General features: G+C 39.9%; 1 long non-coding RNA gene across 1 annotated transcript in view; it reads left to right on the top strand.

Moving 5' to 3' along the window:
- Positions 1-19,576, top strand: part of LOC144585988 (uncharacterized) — a 66,208-nt gene extending 46,632 nt beyond the window's left edge. The window contains exon 2 of the long non-coding RNA XR_013540650.1: positions 19,209-19,576. This is a non-coding gene — a long non-coding RNA (uncharacterized LOC144585988). The remainder of the gene's footprint in view (positions 1-19,208) is intronic.
- Positions 19,577-20,098: the final 522 nt, after the last annotated feature.

Here is a 20,098-nt window from a genome sequence, read left to right on the forward strand (position 1 = left end):
AAAATGAGAGCAAAGTAAAAGTGATTCAGATCTTTGTTCCACATACCCAGACTGTCTAAACTCCAGGGCACTGATCCAGTTGCACAAGCGGGCAGCATGCAGATTTTAGATTATTTGGAGTAGTGCCAGTCACATCTCTCACACTCCTCCCAACATTACAAACAATTTTTAATAGTTTTTAATAATGCTGAAAATATTGGTGATAAAGGTGAACACAAACTATTAGAAAATCATAGAATAATGGACTTGGAAGGGGTGGTGAGTATGTTAAAATGGCACTTACAGCACCTCATAGTTCCTCCTTCAACTGACACTTATTTGTCTGAACCTGCTTCCATACAAATATATCTCTAGCTGCATCAAGGGCTAAATAAGTACGTACTCCTGGACTCAACACTATCAATGGAGTCCCAGATAATGTCTGTGGTCCACTCTGCCTCTTTCCATCTAAGGTGGATTGCCCAGCTGCATCCCTACCTTGACACCGGGTCCTTCACCATGCTGGTCCATGCACTGGTAATTTCAAGATTAGACTCCTGCAATGCTCTCTATGTGGGGCTGCCCATGGAGCTACTATGGAAACTTCAACAGGTTCAGAACATGGTAGCCAGGCTACTGAGTGGTGTAAAGAAATATCAACACATTTCTCCTACTCTGGCTACCCTCCACTGGTTACCTGTTAACTTCCGTGCCAAGTTCAAGGCGATGGGGCTAACTTATAAGGCTTTAAACAGTTTGGAACTTCAATACCTGGAAGAACACCTCCTCCTGACTAGATCTGCCTGTCCTATATGATCTTCCCAGGCTGCGCAGTTGAAAGTGAGGACTAAAAACTGGGCCTTTTCAGCAGTCATTCCCCAACTTTGGGACAGCCTCCCACCCAAAATCTCCCTGACCCTCCCTGGCCCTCACTGGGAACTTTTAAGCGATTGTTAAAAACTATGTTTTTTTAGACAAGCCTTTCCGGACCTTTAACACTCTAAAACAGTGGTGCTCTACATTATCAATCCTGCCACCTTGTGTGTGTGTTTTTAATCATTTTAGTTATTATTACTTACATTTTGTTGGTGTATCTGTGTTTAATTTTGATTTTATACCATTATGGTTTTTATCTTAACTGTTGTTCAATGATACATTGTTTAATTGTGTAAAAGACCAAGAGTGGCCTTGGCACTCAGATGGGCAGTATGAAAGTCAAATAAATAAATATTTAGTCCACTTTGGGGACCATTTGGTCAATACTGGGTTTAAAAAAACACTTAACCCGCCTCATGGATAGATTAACAGGAATTACATGGTACCATCACCATAACCCATTTTCGTCAGCAGTTCTTAACCTCTTCTTTACCATGGAACCCCTTTAAATGTGTCATGGATCACCAAGACTTAACTCAAGATTTAAAATCCTGAAGTGCATCAAATGTGCATTTAAAGTTTCTCGTGAAGGGTCTCACTGACAGATATTCCTAGCTATAATGGGGATACTTTTTAAGATGACTGGAAGAAACTTTGTTTTGCTTTGAACAGGATGCACCCTCGTCAACACCATCAGTTCTTTTACAATTTAAATTCAGCCAGCAATCCATTCTGAGGCTCAGCCAAAATGTACTGATACAAAATTCTCTGTGGTAATATTGAAGTCACTTTACCTGACAATAACCAAGTGGTTCTTGAAGAAGAAACATAATCACAAAAATCCATCCAAACACTCATTGACATTGACTGACTCCAGCTCTCTCTTCCTGCAGCTTCTGTCTGTCTGAACAGTAACAAGAAATGTCACATGCTGTCTCTCAGCCACTCAGTATCACTCACTTGTATATTCTTACAGTGGTGCAGAAATGTCAAACAGTTATTTGCTATCAAATAGTTATTTTATAACCATTTTTTACTTTTGTTTGTTTTTAATCGAGGTAGGTTAGGCTCAAAATCCTACAAGGTAGGCTTCAGCAATATGTGGACCGAGAACTCCCAGAAGTACAAGCTGGATTCCGAAGGGGCAGAGGAACTAGAGACCAAATTGCTAACTTGCACTGAATTATGGAGAAAGCCAGAGAGTTCCAGAAAAATATCTACTTCTGCTTCATTGACTATGCAAAAGCCTTTGACTGTGTGGACCACAGCAAACTATGGCAACTCCTTAAAGAAATGGGAGTGCCTCACCACCTTATCTATCTCCTGTTAAGTCTATATATGGGAGAGGAAGCAACAGTTAGAACTGGATACGAAACAACTGATTGGTTCAAAATTGGGAAAGGAGTATGACAAGGCTGTATATTGTCCCCTGGCTTATTTAACTTATATGCAGAATACATCATGCAGAAGGCTGGACTGGAGGAATCCCAAGACGGAATTAAGATTGCCGGAAGAAATATCAACAACCTCCGATAATGCAGATGATACCACTCTGATGGCAGAAAATGAGGAGGAATTAAAGAACCTCTTAATGAGGGTGAAAGTCTGAAACTCAACATCAAAAAAACTAAGATCATGACCACTGGCCCCATCACCTCCTGGAAAATAGAAGGGGAAGATATGGAGACAGTGACAGATTTTACTTTCAGGGGTTCCATGATCACTGCAGATGGAGACAGCAGCCACGAAATTAAAAGACGCCTGCTTCTTGGGAGGAAAGCGATGACAAACCTTGACAGCATCTTAAAAAGCAGAGACATCACCTTGCCAACAAAAGTTTGAATACTGAAAGCTATGGTTTTTCCTGTAGTGATGTATAGAAGTGAGAACTGGACCATAAAGAAAGCTGACTGTTGACAAACTGCTGCCTTTGAATTGTGGTGCTGGAGGAGGCTCTTGAGAGCCCCCTGGACCACAAGTAGAACAAACCTATCAATTCTAAAGGAAATCAACCCTGAGTGCTCACTGGAAGGACAGATCCTGAAGCTGAGGCTCCAGTACTTTGGCTATCTCATGAGAAGAGAAGACTCCTTGGAAAAGACCTTGATGTTAGGAAAGTGTGAAGGCAAGAGGAGAAGGGGACGACAGAGGATGAGATGGCTGGACAGTGTCTGCGAAGCAACCAACGTGAATTCGGCACAACTACGGGAGGCAGTAGAAGATAGGAGGGCCTGGTGTGCTCTGGTCCATGGGGTCACGAAGAGTCGGACATGACTAAACAACTAAACGACGACGAGGTTAGAAAAGCTAAGTTTTACACAAACAAGCAAGGGAAATTAAGATTTTGTTCTTTCTTTCTTTCTTTCTTTCTTTCTTTCTTTCTTTCTTTCTTTCTTTCTTTCTTTCTTTCTTTCTTTCTTTCTTTCTTTCTTTCTTTCTTTCTTTCTTTCTTTCTTTCTTTCTTTCCATTTTAACTGCAAAAGATCATAGCATTTCTTCAAGCCTTCATAGACCCCCTGTGAGGGCATCAAGGCCCCCTGGGGGTCTGTTGACCACAGGTTAAAAACCTATGGTCTAGATCATGCATTTATCAGCTGTGTAATTTAGAATTATGTTATGCTGTGATTTGAACATAATATAGCAGAAGCAAACAAATAAACACAGCACCACATTAAGACAATGCCCAAGCAAATAGTGACTTGACCTTAGTGAAGGACAGGGCTCAAAGTCAAACCACAAACTATGGGTGAAGGCAACTCAAAAAAGTACTATGTAATCACACCTGGCAAAAAATAATAATAATCCTAATGCCAAAGATGGCAATCAGCTGCTGACCAGGGTGCAAAATCTGGCCTTTTAAATTCTTAAAAGGAAGGAAAAATGAACAGAGGTTGAATCAGAAGTCCATAAAATAATACTACTTTCCCTGCTCTAATGGCTCACATACTGCAAGCCAGAACTCTTCATAATACTATAACGTCTTTACAGCTGCTGGAGAATCTTAATGCTATAATGCCTTTGAGGCCACCTGAGTTTCATGGTCCACGTTCATCTCCTGTCCATTCCTCTGTCAAGTTTGTTGGTGTGATATATGGCCTGGTCTCATTTAGTGTACTTTAACTGTGACAGCACAGTTGTTTGGTCTTCAATAAGCAGCACTCTCTGCTTTACAAGCTGGGATTCCAGAAATGTTTAGCACAAGGTTGTGTAAAGGTCTTAGATCGCTAAAGAGTTATTAAGATGCTACATTATAGTTCCAAAGAATTAGCCAGGGCTAAATGGGTTTCTAATGAAAAAAAGTTGCAGCCCACTTCTCCACATAGATTCATGACTCAAGTTTCCTAATATAATAAAACTCTTTACTTCTTACACTTATATATCACTTCATCGACATGAATTCAGATTTTACTGCCTATCTTAACCCTGCTTTACATAGTGCTGTCAAAAGTAATGTGTTTCTTCTCCAATAAGAAAAAAAATATGTGCATAGAATCCCATAAGGACCTATTTGCCACCTGTTCCTTTTAAACCCTTACAAGAGATCATACTTATCTGCAAATATTGATAGAACTTGAGAGGGGTAGCTTCAGTGAAAGCTCATGTCATTTACCATAAAGACAACATTCTTTTTATCTTTAATTAGGTGTTTATTCTTTCTCTAGATCTTTTTACATGTCTTTGTTCCCACATTGTATCAATTAACAAGTGGATGGGTGTTCTAAATCATAGAAGGTTAACAGGAACAAAGCTGAATATAATCACTTTCAAACTTATTATCAATTCTCCCCTCTCCCTCTCAAAAAAAGGGCCAACACTGATCTCTAGCTACACTGTAGTCTGTCTTTCTTATCTGGTGCTAAGCGTGCCACTGAATAGAACCTAGAGGGAAAATTTGGAAGGAAATTAATACAGAAAGCTGACCAATGCTCCTCCAGATGTTGTTGGAATGCAGGCTTAATCCTGCACCATTCACAGTGCTGAATAAAGCCAATGAAAGTTGCAGTGTACATCCTCCGCATGTTCCCCAGAGACTGGATTCGGACCATCTGCATACAAAGCATGGGATCTACCACTGAACTGTGACTCATTTCCGGGGGGGATCTGATAGTGCAAAATTGTGTAAAGGGGGAATTATCCCTAGACTGGATAGTATTGCCCTCCTTTTTAGAAGTCAAGACTGTAATCTGGGCATGCTTCTGGACCTTTCTCTTTCTTGGGATTCCCAGATTGCAGATGTGTCCAGATCAGTCTTTAACTAGCTGAGGCTTATCACCCAACACTGCCCCTACCTAGATGAGGGTGCCTTCAGGATCTTGGTGCATGCACTGGTCATCTCTTGGATCGAATACTGCAATGTTCTCTATGTGGAGCTTGCTTTGAGGCTGACCCAGAGATGACAGCAGGCCCAGAATGTAGCAGCCAGACTGGTGGCTGATGTGAGCAAGTTCTTCTGGTGAAGAACTTGGCAAACAGGCCTGCTTATTCATCAGAATATTTGCAAAAGTGATCAAGTCACAAACTGGGAATAATGACATGACTGCATCTCAAGATTCTGCATCCTCGAGGATTAATAAATGGAATAGAAATGGGAAAGAGACAGGGAGTAAGGATTGCCGAACTGATTATGGCTTTGGCCATGCATGAACCTTGGCAGATGTGAGGCCCATCTTTGCACAGTGATGAATATTAACAGTGCATAGCAGTAAAAAGCCCCAAAACTTATTGTATTAAAACTAACTGCATTTAAGTGACAGTTCCACTAAGAGATGATACTGTCCCATTTTATAAGATGAGCAAATGGATTCTGGCAATTAATAATACTGGCAGTAATGCATGCAACATTATTTTCAGGCAAACCAAGGTGTTATCTTCTACGTGTGCATCACTATGTGTCATATTGTCATCCTATTTTTTCCCAGTAGGATTTAAACCACAAATAGATTAATAATTAATTGGTAATTAAAGGAACAAACTGCCTCAGCCAGGATATCCAGTTTAGGAGGAGTTATCTATGAAACTGATTAGCCTAATCAGTGCATAGGGGGTGGATATGTTTTGTGACTAGCACCCTTTCTTTTGGAGCATGCCTGCCTGCCACCTGTCCAGCCATATTTGCAAATGAGCAGTTTATTGTAAAAATCATTGCAAGCCGCTCATCCAAATACAAATTAACTCTGGCAAAATAATGTTCTGGAATTTTCCACTATATAAGTAAATGAGTAAATGAAAGAAGTATTATTGTTTATGAATAAGTCACAAAACGTTGAAGAGTGATTACCTTTCCATGTACTTAGAAAAAAGCTCTTGCTTATTTTACTGTAGCCAGTACTCTGACTCTAAATGTTTCCTAAAGTTGGTGCATATTCTTCATTCTTCCAGGAGATTGCAATGCTCAAGGTGTTCTGCAAAAACAAGAAAATTAATTCATTCCCTGTGTTGTGTCAAATTATTGTACCAAGGTATAGTATATGTGTGTCTGCTTGCTACTACATTTTTTTTCCTCCCCCCCCTCGTTTTTTTTGGGGGGGGTGGAATGCTTTGTGTTGCAGCTGGAACACAATCTTCAGCATTTGTAGCCACTGTTTCAACTGAGAGACTTAAAAATAAGAACCCTTTCTTTAACCATCATTCCAAGGAGTAGGAGCATTGCAAGGAGTTTAACGGAAACAGTTTTAAGGGCTCCATGTGGCCTGCAGGCCACTGTTTTTACTCACTTCCAGAATAAAATGAACAGAGCTTATGCACATGTCAGCTATATGCCTGTTCAAAGCAAATGTCAATACTCAGCATCATCAGGTATTAGCCCTATTACCAACCCCTGGAGTCACCGGGCCCTTTTTCTTCTTGCTGCTGCTATGTGTTCAGCTGTTTATTTTCCATGAAAATGCAGTGAGGAGACCCAGAAGAAACAGCAGCCTTTACATCTTTACTAAGAGAGAGGCCTCATGGGGACCAGAAATAAGCAAACTTACAGTAATGACAGAGGTGGAGAGGTTAGTGTGATGCATATACAGTGTAAACCTATTTTGTGTGTAGATTCATATCTGCATGCAAGACAAGTGACTGGGGTTTGATTGACAGTTATAGGTTGGCTGTATTCCAGGAGTGACAGTTAAACCACTGAGGGGTGGATGAATGTTCATGAATGGAAATGGTTGGTGGAGGTTCTGTTCTGCATGTGGGGGTGTCGGAGAATTAATTAGAATTTTGAGGTGATTGTCATAAAAGCTGCATGTTAGACAGGATTAATGCAGTTGGTTAGAGCTATGTGTGTACTGTTTTTGTGAAGAGGTTGTGAATAATAGTATGTTCTTTTTTGAATTTTTGTCAAAACAAGCACCTTTCTGCCTGTCTGTCTGCCTATCTGCCTACAAAGGACTGAAAGCATTTAAATTATAAAGTATGATAGAAAACTAGACAACTTGAATATTGTTCTTATAATTTATTTTTCCTGTTAACTGAACTCCCTCCTCCTTTGTGCTCTTTTTAAAATAACTGACTCTTTTTTGTTTACTGACTCTGTTTTGTTTGTTTTGTTTTTCAGAGACACCTAACATAAGATTTTGAACCCAGTGCAAAGAAACAAGGTTTATGTACTATTTATTATGTCACCAAAGTAACTGAGACTAAGTGCTTCATCAGAAGTGTTCTTATGTAAAGTAGCCCTTAGTAGTGAGAGGGCTTGAATTACAGTGTAAAAGAGAATACTGGCCATTTGCCAAAATTGCTAGTAGGGATAATCCGGGAGAAGGACTCTCTATTTACAGGTTAAATGGCAACCCCATGTATTTAGTGCAGGGTTTTGAGTGTAGTCATCTGTTGGGTGGTAGAGAAGGTGTGTAGGTACCATAAAGAGCACTCTCTGAGAGAGGCATCCACTCCGAATGACCTGCCCAAATGATCCAGCTGCCAATGTTGAAAACAGATGTCCCTATAGACACCCTCTGTGTCCTCATGGAAACCAGAGTCCCATTGTTTTCACTGGGATATATTTCCAAGAAAGTGTACTTCAGGTAGGCAGACCTGTACTTCTAGACATCAATGTAATCCCAGGTGCCACTGTGAGTGCTAAGATCCATTCTACCTACTTTATTCTGCCCCAGAACAGTGCCAGAATCTATATAATTCCCCACAACTCATATCAAACAGAGCTGGGCAGAAAATCAACCAACAATGCAATTGGACATATCATCCTTAAGGGATAGCAGCAATCATTTAATGTATCATTTTCAAATAAATCACTCTCTGCTGAAGCGAACAGGCTATGCTGGAGAAGGTGTTGATGGGAGGAATCCTTCCAATCTAGAAAATGTTAAAACTGCACCAGAGTATCATTCCATCAAAGTTTTCCACTCATCCAGCTGTCAAAAACATATTAAGAAACTTGGGGCTCAGCTAAACTCTGTTTCGTGAAAGATGTGTGAGAATTAATTTACTCAGCTTGTTTCTGAGGCCATGCCAGATCTATTGAACAATAGTTTTTGATCTGTTTTCAAAGCTATGAAATGTACCCATACAATATTTCTGCCTGTGTATGTTTGATACTCATATATCTATTGTAGATATTTCTTGGGAATCCCAAAAGGAAAAGTTTTACCACCAAAAACAGAAATGAGTTCCATGTAAACATAAGAAAGAAAACAGGGAACATTTAATGTTTTCTTTTGCTTCCACGTGTTCTTTTCTATTTGTTCTCTAATATTTCTGAAGCTATTCATTCCCTAGAGCTTCATGCTCACTAGAAATGAGACAATCACATTTTTAAGCTTGTACTGTATAAATATCTGAACAAGGGCTACTGGAAACATTTAAAGCAATGTGAGCAGAAAAGATTTGACATGGGTTGGAATTTTCGCATCTCCGTTGAGTATTTTTGGAAAGCTTGCTCACACAGATTCATGCTTGTTTGCTTTGGTTCAGAAGCCATATCTAAGGGCAAGTGCAAAATAATACTATTCCAGCACATCATGTACTGTTTGTTTCTGTTTTGTCTACTTTTTTTGTTTGTACTGTTTTTCTAACATTGCAAATAACATCTCATCATTCTGATCTGAGCTTGAGCCAATGAATGTGTCTTTTGTTGTGGCTAAGATTCCACCAATAGAGTTCCATGTCAACAAAGCACAGCTTTTATTGACATCTGAAGAGTTTGAGTCAGAAGATGGAGAGACACTGTGAATGTCACTGGAAGTCTCCATTGTCATCTTTTATTTGGTCATAATGAGAGCTTAGGCCAGTTGGGGCATATTTCTTTGCACATCCTTAGTTCACACAAGTGCGTTTTTCACTGTCATTTTCTGCTCGGGCAGTCACAAGCTGACCAAAGAATTTCTTAGTTATCAGGACTGGAGATACAAAGCTCATAGGTTAGTGTATTTTTTCTTTTAATTTTTGAGACATGGAAGATAGCAAGTGTTTTCCATAATTCTGAAGATTAGGTGAATTCCATTGTTTTGTTTTCTTTTTGCCAGTGAAGGCATTTATGACTTTCTTCCCCCCATAAAATAATAGACTAATGGAGCTGGAAGATGCTTATAAGGCCATTGAGTCTTTTTGTTTCTCCTTTTTATTTTTTCTGAAGCCACTTTGTGCCTTAATTACACTTAGTACCTCACCTCCTCATTAGGCCAACACATTCAAGGAGGTCTCACCCCCCAGATTCCCCATTCAATTTACACACCACCTCTTTCTATATCTGAATGTATCAAACTCTCCAAGGCTTTCGTGAAGTGTCTGTTTCACCAGAAACCTCACAGCTTTGCATTTGTAGACAGGAATTCCTTCTTGTTGAACTCGGAAAAAGAGACAATCCTGTGAGATTGTATTCTCTGAGGAAGCTTCCAAGTGAAGCCTGCCCTTGAGACATGTGTTTTATTCTCGATAAGCCTATGTCAATTTTTTTAGGTCAGGCTTCAAGTCATTACATGAGCAGCAGGTGATTTGGTCACTCCGTATGGCTTCTGAATTTCTTTGCTTTGTATGTTGCTGAGTCCTGATCCCATTTCCGCTGTGCTTCTGTCTTTCCACTTCCTTCCCACATTCTTAATCTCTGTTCTGGGTAGTTTAGGATCACATGTAAGACACATTAAATGGGATTCTGCCCATTTTGTAATGGCCTTGCCATTTTTGTTATTGTGTTCATAGCCCTAAATGTTACTATGGCTTTTGAAATCTCCGGCTAGAAAGCATTTTGGTTTTACACATTAAATGGCTTCTTAAAGCAGAATGGTATATTAGGTAGTTTATAAATTGATGTTATTGTATATGCAACCTGTTTGACAGTTGAGATTTCTATATTGACCACTTCAGTATAGCCCATTGAGAGGATTGTAAAACTGGTCTTACAAAAATAGCCCTTCCAGATTGTTTTTGGGCGTTTTGATAACATGTCTTAGGAACTTTGATACTGATCAGTTCCTCTTTGAGTTTTTGGCACACAAAGGATGTCACATTTCCATTCATGGCAAAGTGAAGCCATGCCATTATTGTCATTTGTGGCCCTAAAATGGACTGTTGGGTCATTTTCTTCATCAGCAAGTTTCCTATCCTTCTGGATAGGAAAGATTAATTACCCAGTTCATTTAACAGTGGCAAGTGGCAGAGAAACTACAATCCAGATCTAATTTTTCTTAGTGAGCCTATAACTCAACAGTACATTAAGACCATGATCCAATCCCAAAAACACAACACAGACCCATTCTATGTTAGATCTCCTCAGCCATCCAACCTCAATCTATACCACTCCATAGGGAGTATAATTTCAAAAAAGCCAACTGGGAAAAGTTTACAACAGTGCTAGATGCAGCTGTGCTTCAGATTGTCCCTCAACCAGATAAATGTATAAGTTTCATTTTGGAAGGCTCTCATTCAACTACATCCCAGATCTTACTCTGGAAATGTACACCTAGTGCTTGGATTATACTTCATACTTCAAAGAAAATCCTTTTCATGAACATACAATAAGAGCTGGGAGAAATGTGATCTTGACTTTTGCAGAAACAACTAGAACTCACTGGAAATATACTATAACAGAACTTGACATGGCAAGAAACAGTCAGAAAGCTTGGAGACTACAGAAAATCCTGGAAAACAATCCAGAGAAAAGGGCACTGTGTGCAAATGGAACTCTAAAACCAAATAACACACCAACTGGTCTTGGCAAGGAAGACCAACCCACACATAATAAAAAATGAAGCATCAATTCGATATTCAGAGTGGATACAATGAACTTTCCACAGCCTTCATACTGACAGAGAACTAGAGGAAGCCATAAGAAGATATAAGAATGGCAAAGCAGTGAGACCCAATTATATCCAGATTGAGCAAATTAAACATTTTGGGCAAAACACAAAGGAACAGCTCCTTCAACTTTTTGATAACTGATGGACAAGCTATGGGAAAAGACAATATTAATCACTAAACTGAGACCAGACAAAAAACAATCAGAACCCAAAAGTTGCAGGCCAACTGTTTGAATTAATTATATTAAATTCTCTAGCCTCTAAAATTGAACCTCTTCTAATTCCAGATCAGGCAGGCTTTAAATGTGACTTGAATGATCTGGTTCAAATTATAATATATCTCAAAGTATTGGGGCATCACTCTGAATTAAAACATGACTTACCAAAAAAATTAAAAAGTCCAAACACGAATCAGAAAGTTGCCACCAAAACATACTTAGGAAACTGGGTGGGTCAGAATGGGTTTCACACCAATAAACAATACGAACAGCAATTTTGTCCCTGTGCTATTCCACAGCAGAATATGCTAGTGTTGTATGGTAGCAATCAGCAGATGCTGAACAAGTGGATGTACCTCTTAATGAATCCTGCAGGATTATTACTAGCTACCTGAAATCTACCCTCACTGAAAAAGTCTATTACTTGGCTGGCATTGACCTTCTGGAAATATGTTGAGAGCTACTAGCAAAAAATGAATGAAATATGGTAATATAGTACCAAACCCATCTCCTTCATGGGCACCAACTCCCTAGATGATGGCTAAAAATGAGGAAATGTTTTCTGCACACATCTCAAGCTCTAAGTGTTAAACCAGAAGGTAAAGGTAAAGGTTCCCCTTGACAATTTTTGTCCAGTCGTGTTCGACTCTAGGGGGCGGTGGTCATCCCCGTTTCAAAGCCATAGAGCCAGCGTTTTGTAAGAAGACAATCTTCCGTAGTCACGTGGCCAGTGCGACTTAGACACGGAATGCTGTTACCTTCCCACCGAAGTGGTCCCTATTAATCTACTCGCATTTGCATGCTTTCGAACCGCTAGGTTGGCGGGAGCTGGGACAAGTGACGGGCACTCACTCTGTCACGTGGATTTGATCTTACAACTGCTTGGTCTTCTGACCCTGCAGCACAGGCTTCTGCGGTTTAGCCCACAGCGCCATCACATTCCCAATAGAGGCTAGGCTAAACCTATGGAGAGCAAAAAAACACACCTTGCCAAATAGATGAATGCCAAATTGTGTCTCCCACCAGGACAAGACTCTAACTGGACCCTCTGAGAGTCATTTAATAAACTTTGAAGTGAAGTAGGAACAATCAAGTAGAACAGGACTATTTAGATACAGGACAACTTTTCCATGAATACAAAAAAATACAATCAATGCGGCTTTTATGTGCATGCAATTTATGCTATGTCACTTGTACAAAAGAATATCTTGTAAATGGCTGAGATAATGCTATTGAAGTAGCCTACTTTTGATTAAAAATAGTCTAATCATTTTAACATTTTAATTTGTTTATCTATTTTTCATATATGTCCATACTTTTAAATTGTGCAATGCTCCGGTATGAAGAAAGATCTCTGTTCTCCACTGCATTGTATTCATATCTGCCTCCTATTGTTTCTTGCTTTTGTTCTACATATCCTGTCTTCTCCTGCCTTATTGGCCTTGGACGTATCTCTAAAGATGTCAGTTTTAACCCCAGAATGTTGACCTTTGTTTCTGACTGCTTGTACACAAACAGCTCTCCCTGAACTTTAGCTGGAATGGATGCTTGTTTGGGTGACTATTCTGAAAGCATCCACAGCTGTATTTGGACCAACAGTTTATCTGTATAATTAATTTCCCCTTGTGGTTCCTCTCCTGGATAACTGAAGGAGCTTCATTTTCAAATGCAGTTATTATCAGAACAAACGGTCATTGAGTTGGCCCCATTCACTTTTGAGATGTATGGGTCATGCCTACCTCAGCATCTCTGTCTCAAAGGTGGCCCTCTCCCACTTCTGTTGGCCACCTTTTGTAGCTCACCCTTTGCCCTTTGCAGCTCTACTGGAGAGTTTCTCTTCCCAAGCATCTACCTTTTTTTCTGAAGTTAGAGATCACTTCATCTTTTTGAAGAAGTATAGCACTTCCAATTTTATGCAGGCCCATTCTCAAGTTTCAGACCAGTTTATCTGTCTGTATTTACAAAATGGGAAATACATTTTAAGAGACAAAATGATGCATAGGAACATAGCAGTACTGAGTCAGACTGTCAGTTTCCCTAGCCCACAATTGTCAGCTCTAACAGGCAGCATCTCTCCAGGGTTTCAGACAGACTACTTAATCTACTCAGAGAATCCTGGTATTCTCAGGTGACCTCCCCTCCAAGTATTAACCAGGGCCAACCCTGCTTAGTTTCAATCAAGATTCAGGTACTTTCAGGGTTGTATGATAATAAAACGATGGTCCTGAAAATTGTACCATTTACTTCTCATATCAAGCTCAATGAATTTACTGTGAAGTGCCCAGTAATTCATTCTACTTTATTGGATTAAAAATGGAAAGTAATTTCATATGATCATCACTGTGCTTCTGCATAATGTTATCTTTTCCCAAATTAATACTTCACATCATTAGTAATTAGTGAAACAGCTGAGAGGGTATCACTCAGGGTTATAATGTGAAATATATTTTAATGTTGAAGAAGATCTGCTTCCAGGTGGGTGCAAACCCTGCAATTTAGAGAAAGGAACTGTTAACAGAGAGATGTTTTAAATGGTACCATATGGTTCACTGCACCAGATGAGAGCTCTGGGGACTTGTTTAAGATAGTAAAAATAACTGAAAGAGGGCTAAGAATTTGACATGCAGCTCCTTACTCCCTATATAGTATAGAAGACCATCATAGAATTCTTTGACTATATACATACACACACAAACACACACACACACACACATATGTTAAACTGTTGAACTGACTTCAGAAGTCATCTGTATAGGATGGAATGACTCAGCTAGCCCAGAGACCAAGCCAGAATGTTTATAGAGGGGGGTATGCAATGATGTAATATGGCTATCCCAAATGCACAGTGATAAAATCTTTACGGCTCACCATACTTTGTGAGGGGCTATAAAAATTTTTATTACTGTGCATTTGAGATGAATGGATCCTTCGCAAGTGGAAAAGCCACATGCGAGTTCTCAGAGTTTTTTGTGGAGAAGTATCATGACTAAAATGTTTGTGGCCTTTCATCAATTATGTGACAAAGAGGACTGTCCTTGCAGTTTACCTTCATCATCTCTGTCCCCTCACTTTTTAAAAGTACATCGATTATGAGTGCAATATTGCTCTTATAATGGCAGAGCTCATTTTTAATATATCCAAGGGTGAAACCAGCAAGAAATGTTCCACCATCTTTTTGAGTCCCCTCTCTGTCTGTACCCCGCTGCTCTCACTGTATATGCCACTGCACTTGGGGGGGGCATGGAGTATGCCCCTTGTTTTAAAGCTGTGAGACCCTCCCAGAAGCTTTTTTGAATTGCAACTCAGCTTCCAGTGAGTGTGTCTTGCCATGAAGAAGAAGTGGGCAACCTCAGTGTGGTGTAAAGCTGTTTTCAGATTTTTCAGCAGCAATAGGTGGACCCAAAAAGATCAATTTGGATTGTATTTGTTTTTCTTTTAAATTTAGCAGTTCTGTACTTTAAAGGTCGCTACAGTGGTGTTTTATCAATTGAAAAATGAGTGTACAGTACTGTACTTTTAAGGGTTGTTTTTTCAACTGGTTCCTCCCTCTAGTGGCTAACATGCAGTTTCAATTGGGAGAGACAGAACTCCCCCGGGCATTAACACACCCCCAAACAGGGCAAAAGTATCCCCCAAATCATCTGGAGGGCACAATGGAACATTTTAAGCAAACGGCAACAACAATGGGGGATGGGGGGCTTTTGGGATGCTGGGGGCCTACAGAGGAAGGTGCAATTGAACTATCTTCAGAAGGAAAGTGCAAGGATAGGTGGCAGGGTCTATACCTCTTTGCTGACAAGTTACATGCCACCATCATGGTTACATGAATATTGTCGCTCCATACGCATACCATAAGTTCCCCAGTAATTTTTTTTCAAAAACCCCATTATTTCAGGACTTTTAAGTCTAGTTTTTAATACAGCCTTAGAGGGTTCCCAAGTGTGCAGACATATACTCAGTGGGGTATGCTCACATGCATGAATGCACACTGCTTATCACCCTCTAATATCTGTGATACATCATTGTTTGGAGACCCATAATTCCTGAACTGTGCATTCTGAGAGTCTTGCTAAATGAACCATAAGAGACACATTCATTGAGTTAAGACTCCAGTGCGTCCAAAACATTTGACTGCAGAATATGTGGTCTGCTTTATTTTGGAATGAGACACGGCTTTGTCTGTCCCTCTTTCCCATCATCTTCCCCATGAGCACAAGAGGATAGTTTCTATGGCATCTTTGCATGATTCAATCATTCCTCATGCAAAGATGCAGCAGAATTAGTGGCCTTTAGAAAGATGGATTGAAAATGGTGACACAAAGATACAGAGAGAGAGAGAGAGAGAGCTAAAATTGTGTGTATGTGTGTGTGTGTGTGTGTATGTATGTACAGTACACACACACACACACACACACACACACACACACACACACACACACGGGTATTTCTGAAATTTCATCTTTGTTTCCTTCTCTAGCAAAGGTGGGAGGGCTTTTGCTCCTCAGCTATTTTGGACTCCCCACTCCCACAGAGCCTTCCCATTAGCCGTGCTGAGGCATGAGTCTTGCAGGCACAGCATGCTTTGAAAGAGTTTGGAGACACTGCCCGAGAGACAAACCAGAAGGCAATCAGTTTACAGCTAGAAAGAACTGAGATAAGATGGTTATTTTCATCCACCAAGTAGATTCAAGTACATAAAATTCATGATCTGCTAAGAGGATTTTATCTCTCCTTTCATTAGCCATAAAAACAATCTAAAGATACCAGCTGAACTATTCCAATTGATCCCCCCCCCCAAACTACTACTACCAACATTGCCATTGTCTCAGATCTGTTCTGGAAATCCTAGTGCAAAAATATAACTTTTCCAAGCTCTGGGCTAAAGTGAAAATGCCCCATCCTGAAAGGCATCTGGGATGAAATGACCTTTGCCTTATGATGGAAGACTATTATTGGGAAGCACCAATGTTTTGCCTTGTAATACAAACGTGAGGTATGACAAGGAGGCAACTGCAGGGAAGAAGAGATGGGAGAGAGTGTTTCGTTCCCTTGTCTGCCAATTTCTCCCTCTGCCTATCCCTGCAAAATCCTAGGCCCTGCAAAGGTTATCCCAGACTGTCTTTAGCCTCCCTATCTTTTAGCTAGGCTCCATCTTTAGAAGTGAGTCAAATGTGAACATTTGCAGGAGAGAATTAGCTTAAATATTAGCAGTCACACAAACAGGTTAAATATCTACCTATCTCCTATTGCATAAACCTCATCCCTGGCCTCTCAACAAACAAAGGCTTGGGACATATTAGCTGCCTGTATATACAGTGGCATAATCAGAATGGGAATTTGGAATGTAAGTGTGGAGCCCCATGCAGATGAATGGAGGGCTAGACTGTGTCATTTTGGAATACGTTCAGCAGTACTTTGACACCTAAAAGAAGGAACTATAAGACCTTTAAAGGAAAAAAATCAACTGACATCATAGCTCACTTTGGTAGTTCGCCCAGAGTGGGGGAAAAGAATTTAATTTCATCCAGCGGCACATCAGAAATAGCATGTTTGTCTCTTCAGAGGATAAAATATACTTCACCACAGCAGTTTACCTGTTTGTCGTGTGCACATCTGCACATTTTAAAACAAGATCAGTTAAAATCCATCCAGTTGGGGAAGCACACTTTAGCTTATGAAGGAAATGTATGCATTAGGTAAAATGCCAAACTAAATATGCACATTAGGAAAAATGTCCAAATATGTACACAATGGGAATACAGGGTTTAAAAAAATCTCTAGCAACCTTATACAAAATAAGAATAGGGAAAAAATACAGGAGAGATCCAGATAAATGCCACAAAATTTAAGGATGAAGAGATTTTCACATCTCTGGTTGACCATCTTGTTAATGTGTGTGTCTACTAAACACCTCTCTTTTTACAAAATGCAAAGTTAACTGGAAGCTCTAGCTCATTTCTGTTTGTTGTTCCTCACCTAATTCTCACCTTATGTTGGCTCGGTGCCTGGTGACTGTACCTACTGTTTTTTTCGCACATTGTCTTCTGGATGATGCATTAATGCTTGGTTGCACAATACATGAAATGCCCTGCAGGTCTCTTCTTGCCCTCCAATCCAATGGAAACCTATCATGTCTTCTTGAAATGTAGCGCCAGTCTGGCATTGATTGTGCATCAATCCCTAAAGGCATGCGTATAGAGTGGTGGCACTTTTCAGACTATAGTTGGTGAGGGTAGGAGGATAAATCCCTCATTAATCTCTGGTTGTCGTAATTACATGAAAGCGAAGTACTTTGGAATTACTTTCAAAGACACAGATGGGATAGTGGCCAGGATGGAAGTCATCACAGAATGGTGGACTGAGATAAAATGTTCATTTCAAGCCATCAAAGAAAATCATCCTTGGAAATCTGTGATCTCCTAAAAGCATTCATATCTTTTGTTTTACATAATTTATGGTGTTTGCCCCTTTTTTCATGTGTCTCAGATGGAATTGGTTGTCTCCTTGGGAAGCCAGAACTTGCTGCTGCACCTGTCCAAAGGTTTAGGTAGTTGGGCAGGTGGCCAGACCAAAGCGGGAGGCCAAACCATCTGCCCAAGTTGACTGTGAACACTGCTTGTTATTCTCTCATTCCAGTCAATTCCTTCTATGGATATTTCTTTGCACCATATAGCAAGCAACCTGCATGAATGCTGGATTTCTGACAGGTGAACCAAGGTTCAGATCCCCAGCCAGACATGAACTACACTGAACCTAACCCAGTGACAACAGTGTCTGGGGGATTCTGGGAGATGTACCCCAGGAAAAAAAAACTTCTCCAAGCCCTGGAATTGCATAACATGGCTACAGCAAGTCACCCAAATGTATCCAAAAAAAGATACATAACTGTATGTGGACTATTCTTGAGCTCCTTTGAAGAAGGGTGGGATGCAGACAATTGGGACAAAATGTATGAGCAATATATGCGTTTCATTCACATGTTTAAGACCGAAATCGTACACCTGGAAGTAGGAGCCACTAAATATGAGACATTTCAATATGGACATGGAGGACTGCACTTGAATAAGATAACATCATCATAAAGATGAACTAATCATGTTGCAAGAAGAAACATAAAAGGCATTATCTACCAAAACATAGCTGGTTGGATAGCTCAGTAGTTTAGGTCTCTGGCTGCAGGACCAGAGGTTGAGAGTTCAATTGCCTAGTGTGCCTCCTGTGAGAAGAGCCAGCCTGTGTAGTCATGGGCAAGCCACACAGTCCCAGGGCACCCCAGAAGAAGGGAATGGTAAACCACTTCTGAGTTTTCTCTACCAGGAAACCCCTGAAAAGATTCACTATTGGTCAGAAATAACTTGACAAATCATATACACATGCAGACACACACCAAAACATATGCCAACCAGTATTACATTGTTACCACTTCAACTCAACTAACTTACCTGATGCTCTTGATGTTCAACAAAGTGTACATTTTAATGGCTTAGTGGCTTCCCTAGACCCAACAGACTAGAAGAACAAAGAGGGATAGCATTTGTTGGTTTAGCTTTTTACAATGTCCACATTTTTTTCCAAACATAAATTAATCCCATTATGTCTACATCTGTAAGCTGACTGATCATATGCATTTCTGGACACAAGAGAATCTGTGTGCAATTTCCCTAATTTGTGCATTTTTAAAACAGTTTCCTCTAATGTATGCCCTTTTTATGTATCTTGTTTTCTTCTTGCATACGTTTCTGTTTCCATTTTTGATCATGGACCTGCTTCACAAAATTTGGAGATGGACAAAAGCTGAAGGACAATTGCATTTCACTTTGTGTATTTATTTGGAGAGTGCAAATGAATTCACTTTGTATTAAAATGTGACTCAAACAATTTTCTCCATTTCTAGAAATAAACCATTTGCAAATGAAGATTATGTTCTACATACATTCAGCAATTTTCCTCCAAAAAAGACTTGCATGCATTTTCCAAATGGATTCCACGGACACTTGTGCCAAGAGATGCTTCCGAAGTTATCCTTAACTGAACTTTCCCTTGTATTTTGCAGTTCTGAATGAGCTGGTTTGATTTCTAGAAATAGAATCAATAGATCAAAACTTCTCCATTGTTATTTGTTTGTATTCATTCTGTACCTTCATATCAAGTTTTATCTTCCATACAATTGAGAACAAATATGATTTTAAGAGCATATTGAAAAATAATGTTCCAACCCTGAAATGACTGTAACTGCTAAAAGCACTTCACAGTAAGGGACTAGTATTTTCCCTTGAACTGTAGTTGAGAATTTGAAGTACCTCACCAAACTACAAATCCCAGAATTCCATAGGATGAAGGAACCATAACAGTTATAGTGATATCAAATCAATGTAAATCATTAGTGAAGATATAATCCTGGTCAGGAGAAATAGGAAGGTACATCATAGTCTGGATAAACAGCAAAATTTCTTATCAGTCCATCAAGCCTTGAGGAGTACAACTTGCTGTCATCTAAGATCTTAATTAGAGTTCTATGGACGCCGTGACTGCACTACCTCCATCCCCCCCACTTCCGAATTCCTACTGGCTTAATACTAGTTATTTTCATTGTGAACTCTGGGGGAGAGTGGGACACTCTCCCTCCTGACCACCAGTTATCTCAAACAAGGAACTCTTTATACATTGGAAGTTCCCTTCTCCCTCCCAATAAGGAAACAGGATTGGGTTGTGTAGGGGGTAAGCACAAATGCATCATGTGTTCTTAAGAAATGGGTGAAAAGTAAACTTCTTAAAGTCATGTTT

Source organism: Pogona vitticeps, chromosome 1 (genome assembly GCF_051106095.1).
Source record: "Pogona vitticeps strain Pit_001003342236 chromosome 1, PviZW2.1, whole genome shotgun sequence".
In the NCBI taxonomy this organism is placed as follows: domain Eukaryota; kingdom Metazoa; phylum Chordata; class Lepidosauria; order Squamata; family Agamidae; genus Pogona; species Pogona vitticeps.